General features: G+C 46.0%; 1 protein-coding gene across 1 annotated transcript in view; it reads left to right on the forward strand.

The window, feature by feature from the left end:
* Window positions 1–12,976, forward strand: part of LOC120052276 (zinc finger protein basonuclin-2-like) — a 159,689-nt gene that overhangs the window by 86,117 nt on the left and 60,596 nt on the right.

Here is a 12,976-nt window from a genome sequence, read left to right on the forward strand (position 1 = left end):
AATGAAAAATAGAATAGAAAAATGTCACGCCAGCAGACTATAAAACCACCATCGTACTTACCCCTCCCTCCCATATAATTGCAGTCAGACACATTTCTTAATCAAAGGTAGAGGTTTTGGTCTCTCAAAACCCAAACCAAAGTGTTCCAGAATGAATTAGTTAAGAACGAGGGGAACATGTGCTTGTGGTTAGGGTGTTCGGTGGTGTGTGTGTTGTCCAAAGCCAATAGCAGCGTTGTGGCGGCGAGGCAGGCGAGGTACCGTGGCTGGGGCTTGTGTTCCACAAAGGAGTGTGGGTAAGTGGAACAGCATGGCTGGAGAGAAAGGAGAGATGGAGGGAGGAGAGGGCAGTTTTGAGGCCTTGTATGTGGAAACAGCTTCTGTGAGTAAACTGCTCGCAGACTTGTCGAACACACAGACACACACACAGAACAATACGCACACAATGGAGATACACACAGAGACAAATAAACAGATCCATGCATTCTTACAGGCTTTAGGTTGAGTTGCTGGATTTATTAGACTCAATATACCCAGGAGATTTGATTTTGCGTTGTTAAAAAAATCAATCAAATAATTTTTTTATCTATCTAGTTTTATCTTTTTTCTTTTGATATAATTTATTTTTCAATTATTTTGCACTCTGACAAAAAATAACATATTCGTCTTCCAATCCTCGTCCAACCCGTATAGTCTTAGACTGTGAGAAAGACCTCGCCATTGGCTATCGAAACGTTCCAACTCAGTGTGGTTGGATCAGCTGGTTCTAATAGATAGACAGTCTAACTGTCGTTGTTCAAACCGCCCAGCCCAGCCTAGTCACTAACCCCCCCCCCCCAGATCTCTTCAAAAAGGCCTTCAAAGGTTTCGCTCCGCAGCCCAAATTGTCAGTCACTTAAGGACAGTGAGCAGTCGTTGTAGCCTATTAGCCTGTAAGTAGCTATGAAATTCAATCATCTCCCAGCCTCAGGGCAGCCACGTTATGTCTGTGGTGCGTTTATTCTCTATACAGCGCTCCATGGTAGATCCAATGGAGGAGAGTTATGGGAGATATTGATGGGATTTAAAAACATGTCTTCCTGTATTTATCTAATGATGTAATAGAATGAAATACAATATGAATATGAGAGGGATTATCAGTGTGTGAACCCATTAAATTGAGAAGGACATTTGATTCAGGGTTTTGATCATTTCAGTCAGTTGATTGATACAGACGTGTCAGTACTCAGAACCTTTTTCTGCCTTTATTGTCCTGTGAAGTAAATGACATGATCCTTGACATCTGATCATAGGACAGAAAACCCCTCCGTGTAATCTCTCTTTCTCTCTGGCTTTTCACTCAATCATCCTCCTTTCACTCCTACGACACTGAAGTCAACACCCAGTTCATGATCTGTTGTACGTGTGTGTGTGTGTGCGTGTGTGTGCGTGCGGGCGGGCGGGCGTGCTTGTGCGTACGTGCGTCAGAGAATGGCTCTGAGTGACAAACCCTACACACGCGTCAGGAAATCTCCAACACGCACACGGTACAATCAAACTAATAAATCCCCCTTACCTCTCACACATCTCTTTCTCTCCTCTCCTCTTTCTCTCCTCCTCCTCCTCTCGTCTCCTCCCTCCCTCTCTTCCCCGCTTTTATTTTCCTCTTTAGGCGTGTTTAGAGTGTTATTTATCCCTCTCTTTCTGTGTCTCTGGTTCAGCCTTCACTACCCAGCATGCCTTGGGGTGTGGAGGGGAAGGGGGGATGATGTGCCAGACTGCTGATTCAGCCTTTAGGAATATTTTGCATTTAGAAAACACAGAGTTTGGGAGAGGGGAAGCAGTGTGTGTGTGTGTGTGTTGTCCTGACCAGTGTGTGTGTTGTCCTGACCAGTGTGTGTGTTGTCCTGACCAGTGTGTGTGTTGTCCTGACCAGTGTGTGTTGTCCTGACCAGTGTGTGTGTTGTCCTGACCAGTGTGTGTGTTGTCCTGACCAGTGTGTGTGTTTTCATGACCAGTGTGTATGTTGTCCTGACCAGTGTTGTCCTGACCAGTGTGTGTGTTGTCCTGACCAGTGTGTGTGTTGTCCTGACCAGTGTGTGTTGTCCTGACCAGTGTGTGTGTTGTCCTGACCAGTGTGTGTGTTGTCCTGACCAGTGTGTGTGTTGTCCTGACCAGTGTGTGTGTTGTCCTGACCAGTGTTGTCCTGACCAGTGTGTGTGTGTGTGTGTGTGTGTGTGTGTGTGTGTGCGTGTGTTGTCCTGACCAGTGTGTGTGTGTGTGTGTGTGTGTGTGTGTGTGTGTGTGTGTGTGTGTGTGTGTGTGTGTTGTCCTGACCAGTGTGTGTGTGTGTGTTGTCCTGACCAGTGTGTGTGTGTGTGTGTCCTGACCAGTGTGTGTGTGTGTGTGTTGTCCTGACCAGTGTGTGTGTGTCATGACCAGTGTGTGTGTGTGTGTCATGACCAGTGTGTGTGTGTGTGTTGTCATGACCAGTGTGTGTGTGTTGTCCTGACCAGTGTGTGTGTGTGTTGTCATGACCAGTGTGTGCAGCAGGGTGTTGTGTGTGTGTCAGTGCTGCACCATAGAGCCCAAGACACTGAGCTGACAGAATAGACCTCAGGCCTTCTGATGCCTCACACTCACACCATGTATTATTTCACACACACACCCACACAGACAGACAGGTACACACACACACACACACACACACACACACACACACACACACACACACACACACACACACACACACACACACACACACACACACACACACACACAGGTACACGCACACAGGTACATGCACACACACACACACACCATGTATTATTTCACACACACACCCACACAGACAGATGGGTACATACACACGCACTCACACAGACAGACAGGTACAAACACAAACACACACACTCACACTCACAGAGACAGACAGGTACAAACACACACTCACACAGACAGGTACATTCACACTCACACAGACAGGTACATACACACACGCATACACAGACAGGTACAAACACACCATTTCTCTCTGCTCGTCTGCCCGTGTCTAAGTTACAGTATGTTGTGTCAGCTCCTCTCTCTCTCGTGTGTGTTGTTCCAGTGCCGGTGGCACCCGTGTAATGTCTGACTGCGGGGGATACAACATGTTGAAAGTCCCAGCCAGCCTTCTGAATATATGAATAATGTTCTCTCCATCCCTCCACTCTCCAGCCTTCACCTGTCTCCACGGTAACACCACTGTCACCCGTAATCACTGTCCACCCCGCTCCCCGGCCGATTGGGCCCTGCCGCCTGTCACTCACACACACACCGGCGCACAGGAACACACCCTCAGGCACGGAGACGACACAGACACACATACACACACACAGTCCTTTGTCAGCACCCGCACTGCTGTGATCTCAGGACCGTGAAGAGAGTGAGGGCTTTTTCTCTCATTCTATCTTCCCTCTCTCTGTTCATCTGTTTGGGTTGGAATGCTGCAACATAAAGGTGAAGGCTTTGCCCTTAACTTAAAACTGTGTTACCAGAAACCAGGTGTAGCTAACCTGCGTGTACTTTAGTGTTTGAGCATATGTGTGTGTGAGTGTGTGCGCATTGTCCTTGTACATGCGTGTGGACATACGTCCCTACATACCTAGTTATGTGTGTGTGTGTGTTTTATAGTATGCGTGTGTGTGTCCATACAACTGTTTTGTATAGCTCCAGAGCAGGATTAGAGTCGTGCGTCACGTAGGCTCATCTGGTTCTTCCTTCTCTCCTATGTGGACATTTCGGTTGTTTCCCAACGCCACGCACCTCTCCTTCCCAGCACACAGATTACTGAGCTGATACACCACGACATGCCTTCCAGACACCAAGATAATCAACCTCCTGTCACTTTAAACATGACTGTTATCATGGTTATTGTCATGATTATCTTCGTTGTCATCAACATCAGTACTATCATAATTATCATCATTGTTTTCCTCATCAGTAAGAATATTTGCACGTTTGTCATAATTCGATTTTTCCCATCATTCAATTTCCTCCTTTTGTAATCCTACAATTATGATTCTATGAGATATTAATTAATTATCCCAGCAGCAAAGACAAATTCTACTCTCCATCTCAATGCATTATGCTAGGTCACGTACAGCATAAGAAGGGTAAATATATTGTTGAGGCGTGACTAAATATGCGTACACTTCGCAATTTACCATTGTAATAGACTGTTTAAGCAGGAGGAAATGAATCGATAGCATAAAAAGCTCAATAGGTCGTCAAGTGGTTGGAATTGTGATTTGCGAAGTGAGGGGAATTATAAATAACATCAATAGCCATTAAAATGAATGATTGTTTTTTTCTTCCTCTCCCTCCCTCTACCTCTCCCTCCTTCCTCTCCCTCCCTCTTCCTCTCCCTCTCTCTTTCTCTCTCTCTTTCAATTCAAATCAATTCAATTCAAGGGGCTTTATTGGCATGGGAAACATATGTTAACATTGCCAAAGCAAGTGAGTTAGATAATACACAAAAGTGAAATAACAATTAAAATGAACAGTAAATATTACACAAACGGAAGTTTCAAAATAATAAAGACATTATAAATGTCATATTATGTATATATACAGTGTTGTAACGATGTACACATGGTTAAAGTACAAAAGGGAAAATAAATAAGCATAAATATGGGTTGTATTTACAATGGTGTGTCTTTCTCTGTCTCCCTCTCTTTTTCTCCTAAGGACCATTGTATGATCTGATCTTCACATTACAGTTACACACACACACACATGCACGCATACATACACATATGCATACATACATATACACACACACACATAGGCACACACACACACACACATGCATACATACACACACACACACACACACACACACACACACACACACACACACACACACACACACACACACACACACACAGTGTACACATACACACACACAATCAGCAATTATGAACCATTAGCAAACAGAATTATATATCGCTATAACCTCTACAGCTGATTCACTCTTAACAATAGCATAGTTAACAACACACACACACACACACACACACACACACACACACACACACACACACACACACACACACACACACACACACACACACACACACACACACACACACACACACACACACACACATTGCATCTATAGCAATAAGCTAATGAGGCCTAACGCACTGTACTTCTCCTCTCAGTAAACACATTCTTATAGCCACCGTAGGGACACAATCGCTCCCCGTGATCTCATTTTCAACTGTTTTAATTTCAAAAAGTGCTTTAATGACCTTCGCAGTGGTCCTCGCCACTCCACGACTGTTGTGCAGTAAAATATTCCATTAGGAAATTGTACTGAAAAACCCAGCGGGATCATTACAGACCCAAACCCACACTTCTGCTAGATTTTCAGAAAATAAAATAAATAAAATGGTTGTTTAGTGGAAAGTGTCTGTTTTGGCTGAATTTAAGGAAGGGTTGTAAACCAGACTGTATTGTCTTGCTGACCTTTTCATTTTCCTGCTGCTTTTATCGGTGGTTATTCTCACCATTACATGTCATCATCAGTATGGACGCCTGTTGTAGCATCGTATGATAAGATCACATCCCCTAGCCAGACATGTACCAGATCACATCCCCTAGCCAGACATGTACCAGATCACATCCCCTAGCCAGACATGTACCAGATCACATCCCCTAGCCAGACATGTACCAGATCACATCCCCTAGCCAGACATGTACCAGATCACATCCCCTAGCCAGACATGTACCAGATCACATCCCCTAGCCAGACATATACCAGATCACATCCCCTAGCCAGACATGTACCAGATCACATCCCCTAGCCAGACATGTACCAGATCACATCCCCTAGCCAGACATGTACCAGATCACATCCCCTAGCCAGACATGTACCAGATCACATCCCCTAGCCAGACATGTACCAGATCACATCCCCTAGCCAGACATGTACCAGATCACATCCCCTAGTCAGACATGTACGAGATCACATCCCCTAGCCAGACATGTACCAGATCACATCCCCTAGCCAGACATGTACCAGATCACATCCCCTAGCCAGACATGTACCAGATCACATCCCCTAGCCAGACATGTACCAGATCACATCCCCTAGCCAGACATGTACCAGATCACATCCCCTAGCCAGACATGTACCAGATCACATCCCCTAGCCAGACATGTACCAGATCATGTCACACCAGACATACTGACATCATGTTTGTCTCATTCATTCAATATACAATATGATAACATTCCATCACTACTGTGATGGTATTTGTCACAACAATCTCATTCTGCTTGTATCATCCACTATTTATTTGGGTACATTTAGTCATCATGGTAATCCCTAATGAACATATTCATCGCACCATATAGAATATCTGTTTCCCTTATGAACATATGTGTTCCTCAGAGAGCTCCTCATGGCTACCTCAGTGTATCTGGCTACCTCAGTGTATCTGGCTGTGAACTATGCTGGCTGTATAGTAGGTCTGTCTCCCCTGACAGCGCTGACTGATCATCACACCTCTGTTCTCCTCTCTTTTGTTCTGATCTCAACCCAAAGACTTATCAACAAACGTCCACATGAACCACACACACAACATACACACACGCGCTAGGCTTATGAGGACAACTCAACTCCTCTCAACTCCTCTCCTCAAAATACTGTGATTAACTCGGCTCCCCCCACACCCTGACTACATACATGCCAAACCTCCCATAGCCCCCCCCCCCAAGCACAATCCAAAGCAATGTGTGAAGAATCGAGACAGGTCTCACGACTGCCAGTCGTCGGGGGCCCTAATCTCCCTCTCCCCCTCTCTCCCTCTCTTTCTCTCTCTCTTTCCTCTCCCTGTCCCCCCTTTGCCAGGTCCTTGGCTCAACCCCTCAGTCTCTCCATCCATCTCTCCCTCATATGGTTCCAGAGCCAGAGCAGGCCCTGTTAGTTGGCCCGCACCCCCCAGCACCAATGGAGACCAGATGCCTTTGGTTCTCTCGCCGCCTGTCACCGCTCCGCTCCGTCCCGACAGATGGAATTCCTATCAGTCTGGCCCTCTCTCGCTCTCTCTCTCTCTCTCTCTCTCTCTCTCTCTCTCTCTCTCTCTCTCTCTCTCTCTCTCTCTCTCTCTCTCTCTCTCTCTCTCTCTCTCTCTCTCTCTCTCTCTCTCTCTCTCTCTCTCTCTCTCTCTCGATGTCTCTCTCTCTCTTTCAACCTTTAGCTGTTTCTTGTTCCTTTGCCTATTAAGAGAGAGAAATATTGAGAGAGAGAGAGAGCTAGAGACAGAGTGAGGAAAAGAGAAGGGGGAGAGAGAAGGCCTAGTCAGCCAGCCAACATGTGGGCCCAAGCCCAGGGTTTTCCTGAGCGACATTCTCTGTAATGTTCTGTCCTTGTAGAACATTGGGCTTCCTCCCCCTTTTATGAGATGCGGTTTTCCTGACTCCACCGCGCTTCCAGGAGACCCAGATGGAACCGCTAACACACACACTACACTGCACACAAATACACACACTCCACGAACCCACACACCTCCAATACGCTCCCAAACACCCCTCCCTCATCCTCCCTCTATCTTCCCCCCTCCATCTCTCAGGGACACAGGGTAAGGGAATGGGAGGTACAATGAGGTCGTTTTAGTCAAATACCTGACATCTGGGCGCAGTGTGGCCGCCCAGGCTCATCTTGAGTTGAGCAAAGGAATTTGTTAGAGGGGTAAAACCCGTGGCGCAAAGCAGGGGTCAGACTACCCAATATGCTACTTCCTGATTTATTTAATGAAGGATGTCCTCTGGCTAAACCAGCTGATGCGATTAACAAGGAGGAGAGAGAGAGAAAGGGGAGAGGAATGAACAGGGAGCCAGGGCCAGCCACCACACGCAGACCAAACACACACAATAACAAATACAGACTCATAAACACACCCTCACCCACACTGGCTACCAAACACACTCAAACACAGCGATTTTCATAAAGGGGACTATTTTGTTGTTATTATAATGTAATTACATGTATGGAAGTGGTTATTACACGGATGAAGTAGTAATTGTATAGTATCCCCTCGAACCAGTACGTGTGTCAGACACCCAGTACGTGTGTCAGACACCCAGTACGTGTGTCAGACACCCAGTACGTGTGTCAGATACCCAGTACGTGTGTCAGATACCCAGTACGTGTGTCAGATACCCAGTACGTGTGTCAGACACCCAGTACGTGTGTCAGATACCCAGTACGTGTGTCAGACACCCAGTACGTGTGTCAGACACCCAGTACGTGTGTCAGACACCCAGTACGTGTGTCAGACACCCAGTACGTGTGTCAGATACCCAGTACGTGTGTCAGACACCCAGTACGTGTGTCAGACACCCAGTACGTGTGTCAGACACCCAGTACGTGTGTCAGATACCCAGTACGTGTGTCAGACACCCAGTACGTGTGTCAGATACCCAGTACATGTACAGGTTGTTCCTGCAGGGTCTGACTGAGGCTCTCAACTGTGATAGAACAGGAATGTTTTTCTAATTTGAGTCAGATTTCATATTTCACTCGTTTTTTTCCTCCCCCTCTCCTTCTCTCTGTCTCTCACTCTGTCAACTGGAAGGTCATCCTATCTTCCATCCCTCCATCCCTCGCCTGAGAAACTTCCATTTTAGGTAGTCATGCTGCGTGCAATTTTTCGGGACGTGATCTTCTTAACCCACCTCTCATCTTCTCCTCCTCCCATCACCTCCCATCGTCTCGGAACCTGTTTTCTGTTATCACTGGCCTGATGTCTCGGTCGGAGAGAGAGATGGACGGGGCGAAGCGATTCCTAGGGTGGAGGAATTTCTTCTCCATCATATGGTTATGATTTTCAGGAGGGGGTGGGGGACGTCAGGCTAGATTTGAGTTTTAAGGCTTAGGGTTGGCTCAGATTGAGGAGTTGTTCAGCTCCAGGCAACATCAAAGGGGCCGGTGCACTGAATCAAGGTGATTTCTACACACACACAATATGTGTCCCCGCCAGCTGCCCCAGTGCCCATGGTCTTATGGTTTCATTCCTTTTCGCTTTCACACGCTCCTCAGACAGGGTCAGAGATAGAGGGATGTGACTTGAGGGTAGAGGACTCGTGTGATGGAGGAGACCTCGTTAGTACTAGACACCATACTCTCCATACATACTGTATGTGCTGTTAGCAGAAGCTCTTCACACCTGAACGAAGTTAGATATGATACACCGACCCTGTTCGTTGTATCACTGTAATTCCAGACCAATTCCTTCCCCTTATAATCTATATAATACGGATTAATATTGATACAACAGTATACATTCTGTATATATTTTGTATGTAAGTGTGAGAATTCTCCCTGTCACTTTTCCCAGAGCACTACATAGCGGACTACAGTAAAGTAGAGTAAAGACTACAGTAAAGTAGAGTAAAGACTACAGTAAAGTAGAGTAAAGACTACAGTAAAGTAGGTAGGTCTTTACATCAAGGGCCTAACATCAGTGCTGCACATGCCAATCCATAGTCCCACTCTCCAATCCCAAAACCAAGCATCAAATGGATTCAAGATGGAAAGGGGGGGGGGTTTATGTGCAGGTTACATCGTATGAAGGAATTTGGGAAGTAATTCCCCTTATATTGGATTTGGACCAGATTCTGACTCTCTGCCACAATGGAGCTTCAGCACGGCCCCACAACCTGGGAGAGAGATAGAAACGAATAGTGATAAATTATGTGAAACCATTTAGATGTTATTATTTATTCAGCGTTATCTTATAACACCTCGGCTATGACGTGACATCAGGTGGAAGTTGAGCTAAAAAAATTGCACCTCATAGTAAAAAGAGATGAGTTTCTTTGAGGGCTTACAAGTGAAATTATCAATGTTTTTAGCAGTTAGATGCTGTAATCTTTTCAGCCTTTTTCAGCCCTTTTCAGTGTTTGTGAGAGTGTGTGTGTGTGTGTGTGTGTGTGTGTGTGTGTGTGTGTGTGTGTGTGTGTGTGTGTGTGTGTGTGTGTGTGTGTGTGTGTGTGTGTGTGTGTGTGTGTGTATACGTGTCAAAGCGTTGGACAGTAAAATCTGGGGCACTGTAAACATCTGCTACAGCCCTTGTAAAGCAAACAGATGGAATCTTTTGAGTTATCTTGATTTCTTATAATGACAGGTATAGTCAGATCGCACTGCTGGTTTCACGAGCACCACTGATCATTGGTGTGTGTGGTGTGTGTGCCTTCATTAGCCTGCCCAGGGGCCTGAGGTGAGCCCAACGCAGGCCTGCCATTGATCCTGTTAGCAGCAGAGGGCTGGGAGCACATTCAGGTCACGGCTGTAGTGCTGCTCTGCTCCTCTCCTCCGCTTTGATGCAGCTAGCTTCTCTTCACATCACACCCCCCTGACACACAGCCCTCCTCTCTCTCATCACTCTCTTTCTGTCTTCATGTCCTCTTTTTATTTCTCTCATTCTGTCCTCTTTCTGTCTGTCCCTTGTTACCCGTCCCCTCGTTATGCTGTTTCACTCTCTTTTATCTTTCGCTGTTCTCTCCTTCGGTCTTCTCTCTTTCACTCCATCTTGCTCTCTGGTCATCTCCCCTTCGACCACTTCTTTCTGTCTGCTGTCCTCTCTCTTTCATCTCTCTCTGCCCTCCTTTTCTCTCAACTTGATTTACTCCTGCAGCCCCCTCCTGCCCTCAACCCCCCCCCCCCCCCCCCCCCCCCCTTCCTTCCCCCTCTCTCCAGCTGAGGAAGGATTGCTGAGGTTATCTGTGTGTGTACTCTGGCGTTAGCTGCAATGAAGTGCAGTTCTGTGTTGTGCTATTTAGCTTTCTGTGTTGTTGTTTTAACTCCGCCTCCCTGGATCCACCCCATGTACAGCACAGGGACACAGAGAGTTACTCTCTCTCTTTTTCACTCCTTCATCTTTGACCTCTCCCTCCCTCTCTTTTTTCTCTTTCTCCCTCCGTCTCTTTTTTCTCTTTCTCCCTCCCTCTCTTTTTTCTCTTTCTCCCTCCCTCTCTTTTTTCTCTTTCTCCCTCCGTCTCTTTTTTTCTCTTTCTCCCTCCGTCTCTTTTTTCTCTTTCTCCCTCAGTCTTTTTTCTCTTTCTCCCTCCGTCTCTTTTTTCTCTTTCTCCCTCCGTCTCTTTTTTTCTCTTTCTCCCTCCGTCTCTTTTTTCTCTTTCTCCCTCCGTCTCTTTTTTCTCTTTCTCCCTCCGTCTCTTTTTTCTCTTTCTCCCTCCGTCTCTTTTTTCTCTTTCTCCCTCCGTCTCTTTTTTCTCTTTCTCCCTCCGTCTCTTTTTTCTCTTTCTCCCTCCCTCTCTTTTTTCTCTTTCTCCCTCCGTCTCTTTTTTCTCTTTCTCCCTCCGTCTCTTTTTTCTCTTTCTCCCTCCGTCTCTTTTTTCTCTTTCTCCCTCCCTCTCTTTTTTCTCTTTCTCCCTCCGTCTCTTTTTTCTCTTTCTCCCTCCCTCTCTTTTTTCTCTTTCTCCCTCCGTCTCTTTTTTCTCTTTCTCCCTCCCTCTCTTTTTTCTCTTTCTCCCTCCGTCTTTTTTCTCTTTCTCCCTCCGTCTCTTTTTTCTCTTTCTCCCTCCGTCTCTTTTTTCTCTTTCTCCCTCCGTCTCTTTTTTCTCTTTCTCCCTCCCTCTCTTTTTTCTCTTTCTCCCTCCGTCTCTTTTTTCTCTTTCTCCCTCCCTCTCTTTTTTCTCTTTCTCCCTCCCTCTCTTTTTTCTCTTTCTCCCTCCCTCTCTTTTTTCTCTTTCTCCCTCCGTCTCTTTTTTCTCTTTCTCCCTCCGTCTTTTTTCTCTTTCTCCCTCCCTCTCTTTTTTCTCTTTCTCCCTCCCTCTCTTTTTCTCTTTCTCCCTCCGTCTCTTTTTTCTCTTTCTCCCTCCGTCTCTTTTTTCTCTTTCTCCCTCCGTCTCTTTTTTCTCTTTCTCCCTCCGTCTCTTTTTTCTCTTTCTCCCTCCATCTCTTTTTTCTCTTTCTCCCTCCGTCTCTTTTTTCTCTTTCTCCCTCCCTCTCTTTTTTCTCTTTCTCCCTCCCTCTCTTTTTTCTCTTTCTCCCTCCGTCTCTTTTTTCTCTTTCTCCCTCCCTCTCTTTTTTCTCTTTCTCCCTCCCTCTCTTTTTTCTCTTTCTCCCTCCCTCTCTTTTTTCTCTTTCTCCCTCCGTCTTTTTTCTCTTTCTCCCTCCGTCTCTTTTTTCTCTTTCTCCCTCCGTCTCTTTTTTCTCTTTCTCCCTCCATCTCTTTTTTCTCTTTCTCCCTCCGTCTCTTTTTTCTCTTTCTCCCTCCGTCTCTTTTTTCTCTTTCTCCCTCCCTCTCTTTTTTCTCTTTCTCCCTCCGTCTCTTTTTTCTCTTTCTCCCTCCCTCTCTTTTTTCTCTTTCTCCCTCCGTCTCTTTTTTCTCTTTCTCCCTCCGTCTTTTTTCTCTTTCTCCCTCCGTCTTTTTTCTCTTTCTCCCTCCCTCTCTTTTTTCTCTTTCTCCCTCCGTCTCTTTTTTCTCTTTCTCCCTCCCTCTCTTTTTTCTCTTTCTCCCTCCCTCTCTTTTTTCTCTTTCTCCCTCCGTCTCTTTTTTCTCTTTCTCCCTCCGTCTCTTTTTTCTCTTTCTCCCTCCGTCTCTTTTTTCTCTTTCTCCCTCCCTCTCTTTTTTCTCTTTCTCCCTCCGTCTCTTTTTTCTCTTTCTCCCTCCCTCTCTTTTTTCTCTTTCTCCCTCCCTCTCTTTTTTCTCTTTCTCCCTCCCTCTCTTTTTTCTCTTTCTCCCTCCCTCTCTTTTTTCTCTTTCTCCCTCCGTCTCTTTTTTCTCTTTCTCCCTCCCTCTCTTTTTTCTCTTTCTCCCTCCGTCTCTTTTTTCTCTTTCTCCCTCCGTCTCTTTTTTCTCTTTCTCCCTCCGTCTCTTTTTTCTCTTTCTCCCTCCGTCTTTTTTCTCTTTCTCCCTCCGTCTCTTTTTTCTCTTTCTCCCTCCCTCTCTTTTTTCTCTTTCTCCCTCCCTCTCTTTTTTCTCTT

This window comes from Salvelinus namaycush, chromosome 8 (assembly GCF_016432855.1).
Source record: "Salvelinus namaycush isolate Seneca chromosome 8, SaNama_1.0, whole genome shotgun sequence".
Taxonomy (NCBI): domain Eukaryota; kingdom Metazoa; phylum Chordata; class Actinopteri; order Salmoniformes; family Salmonidae; genus Salvelinus; species Salvelinus namaycush.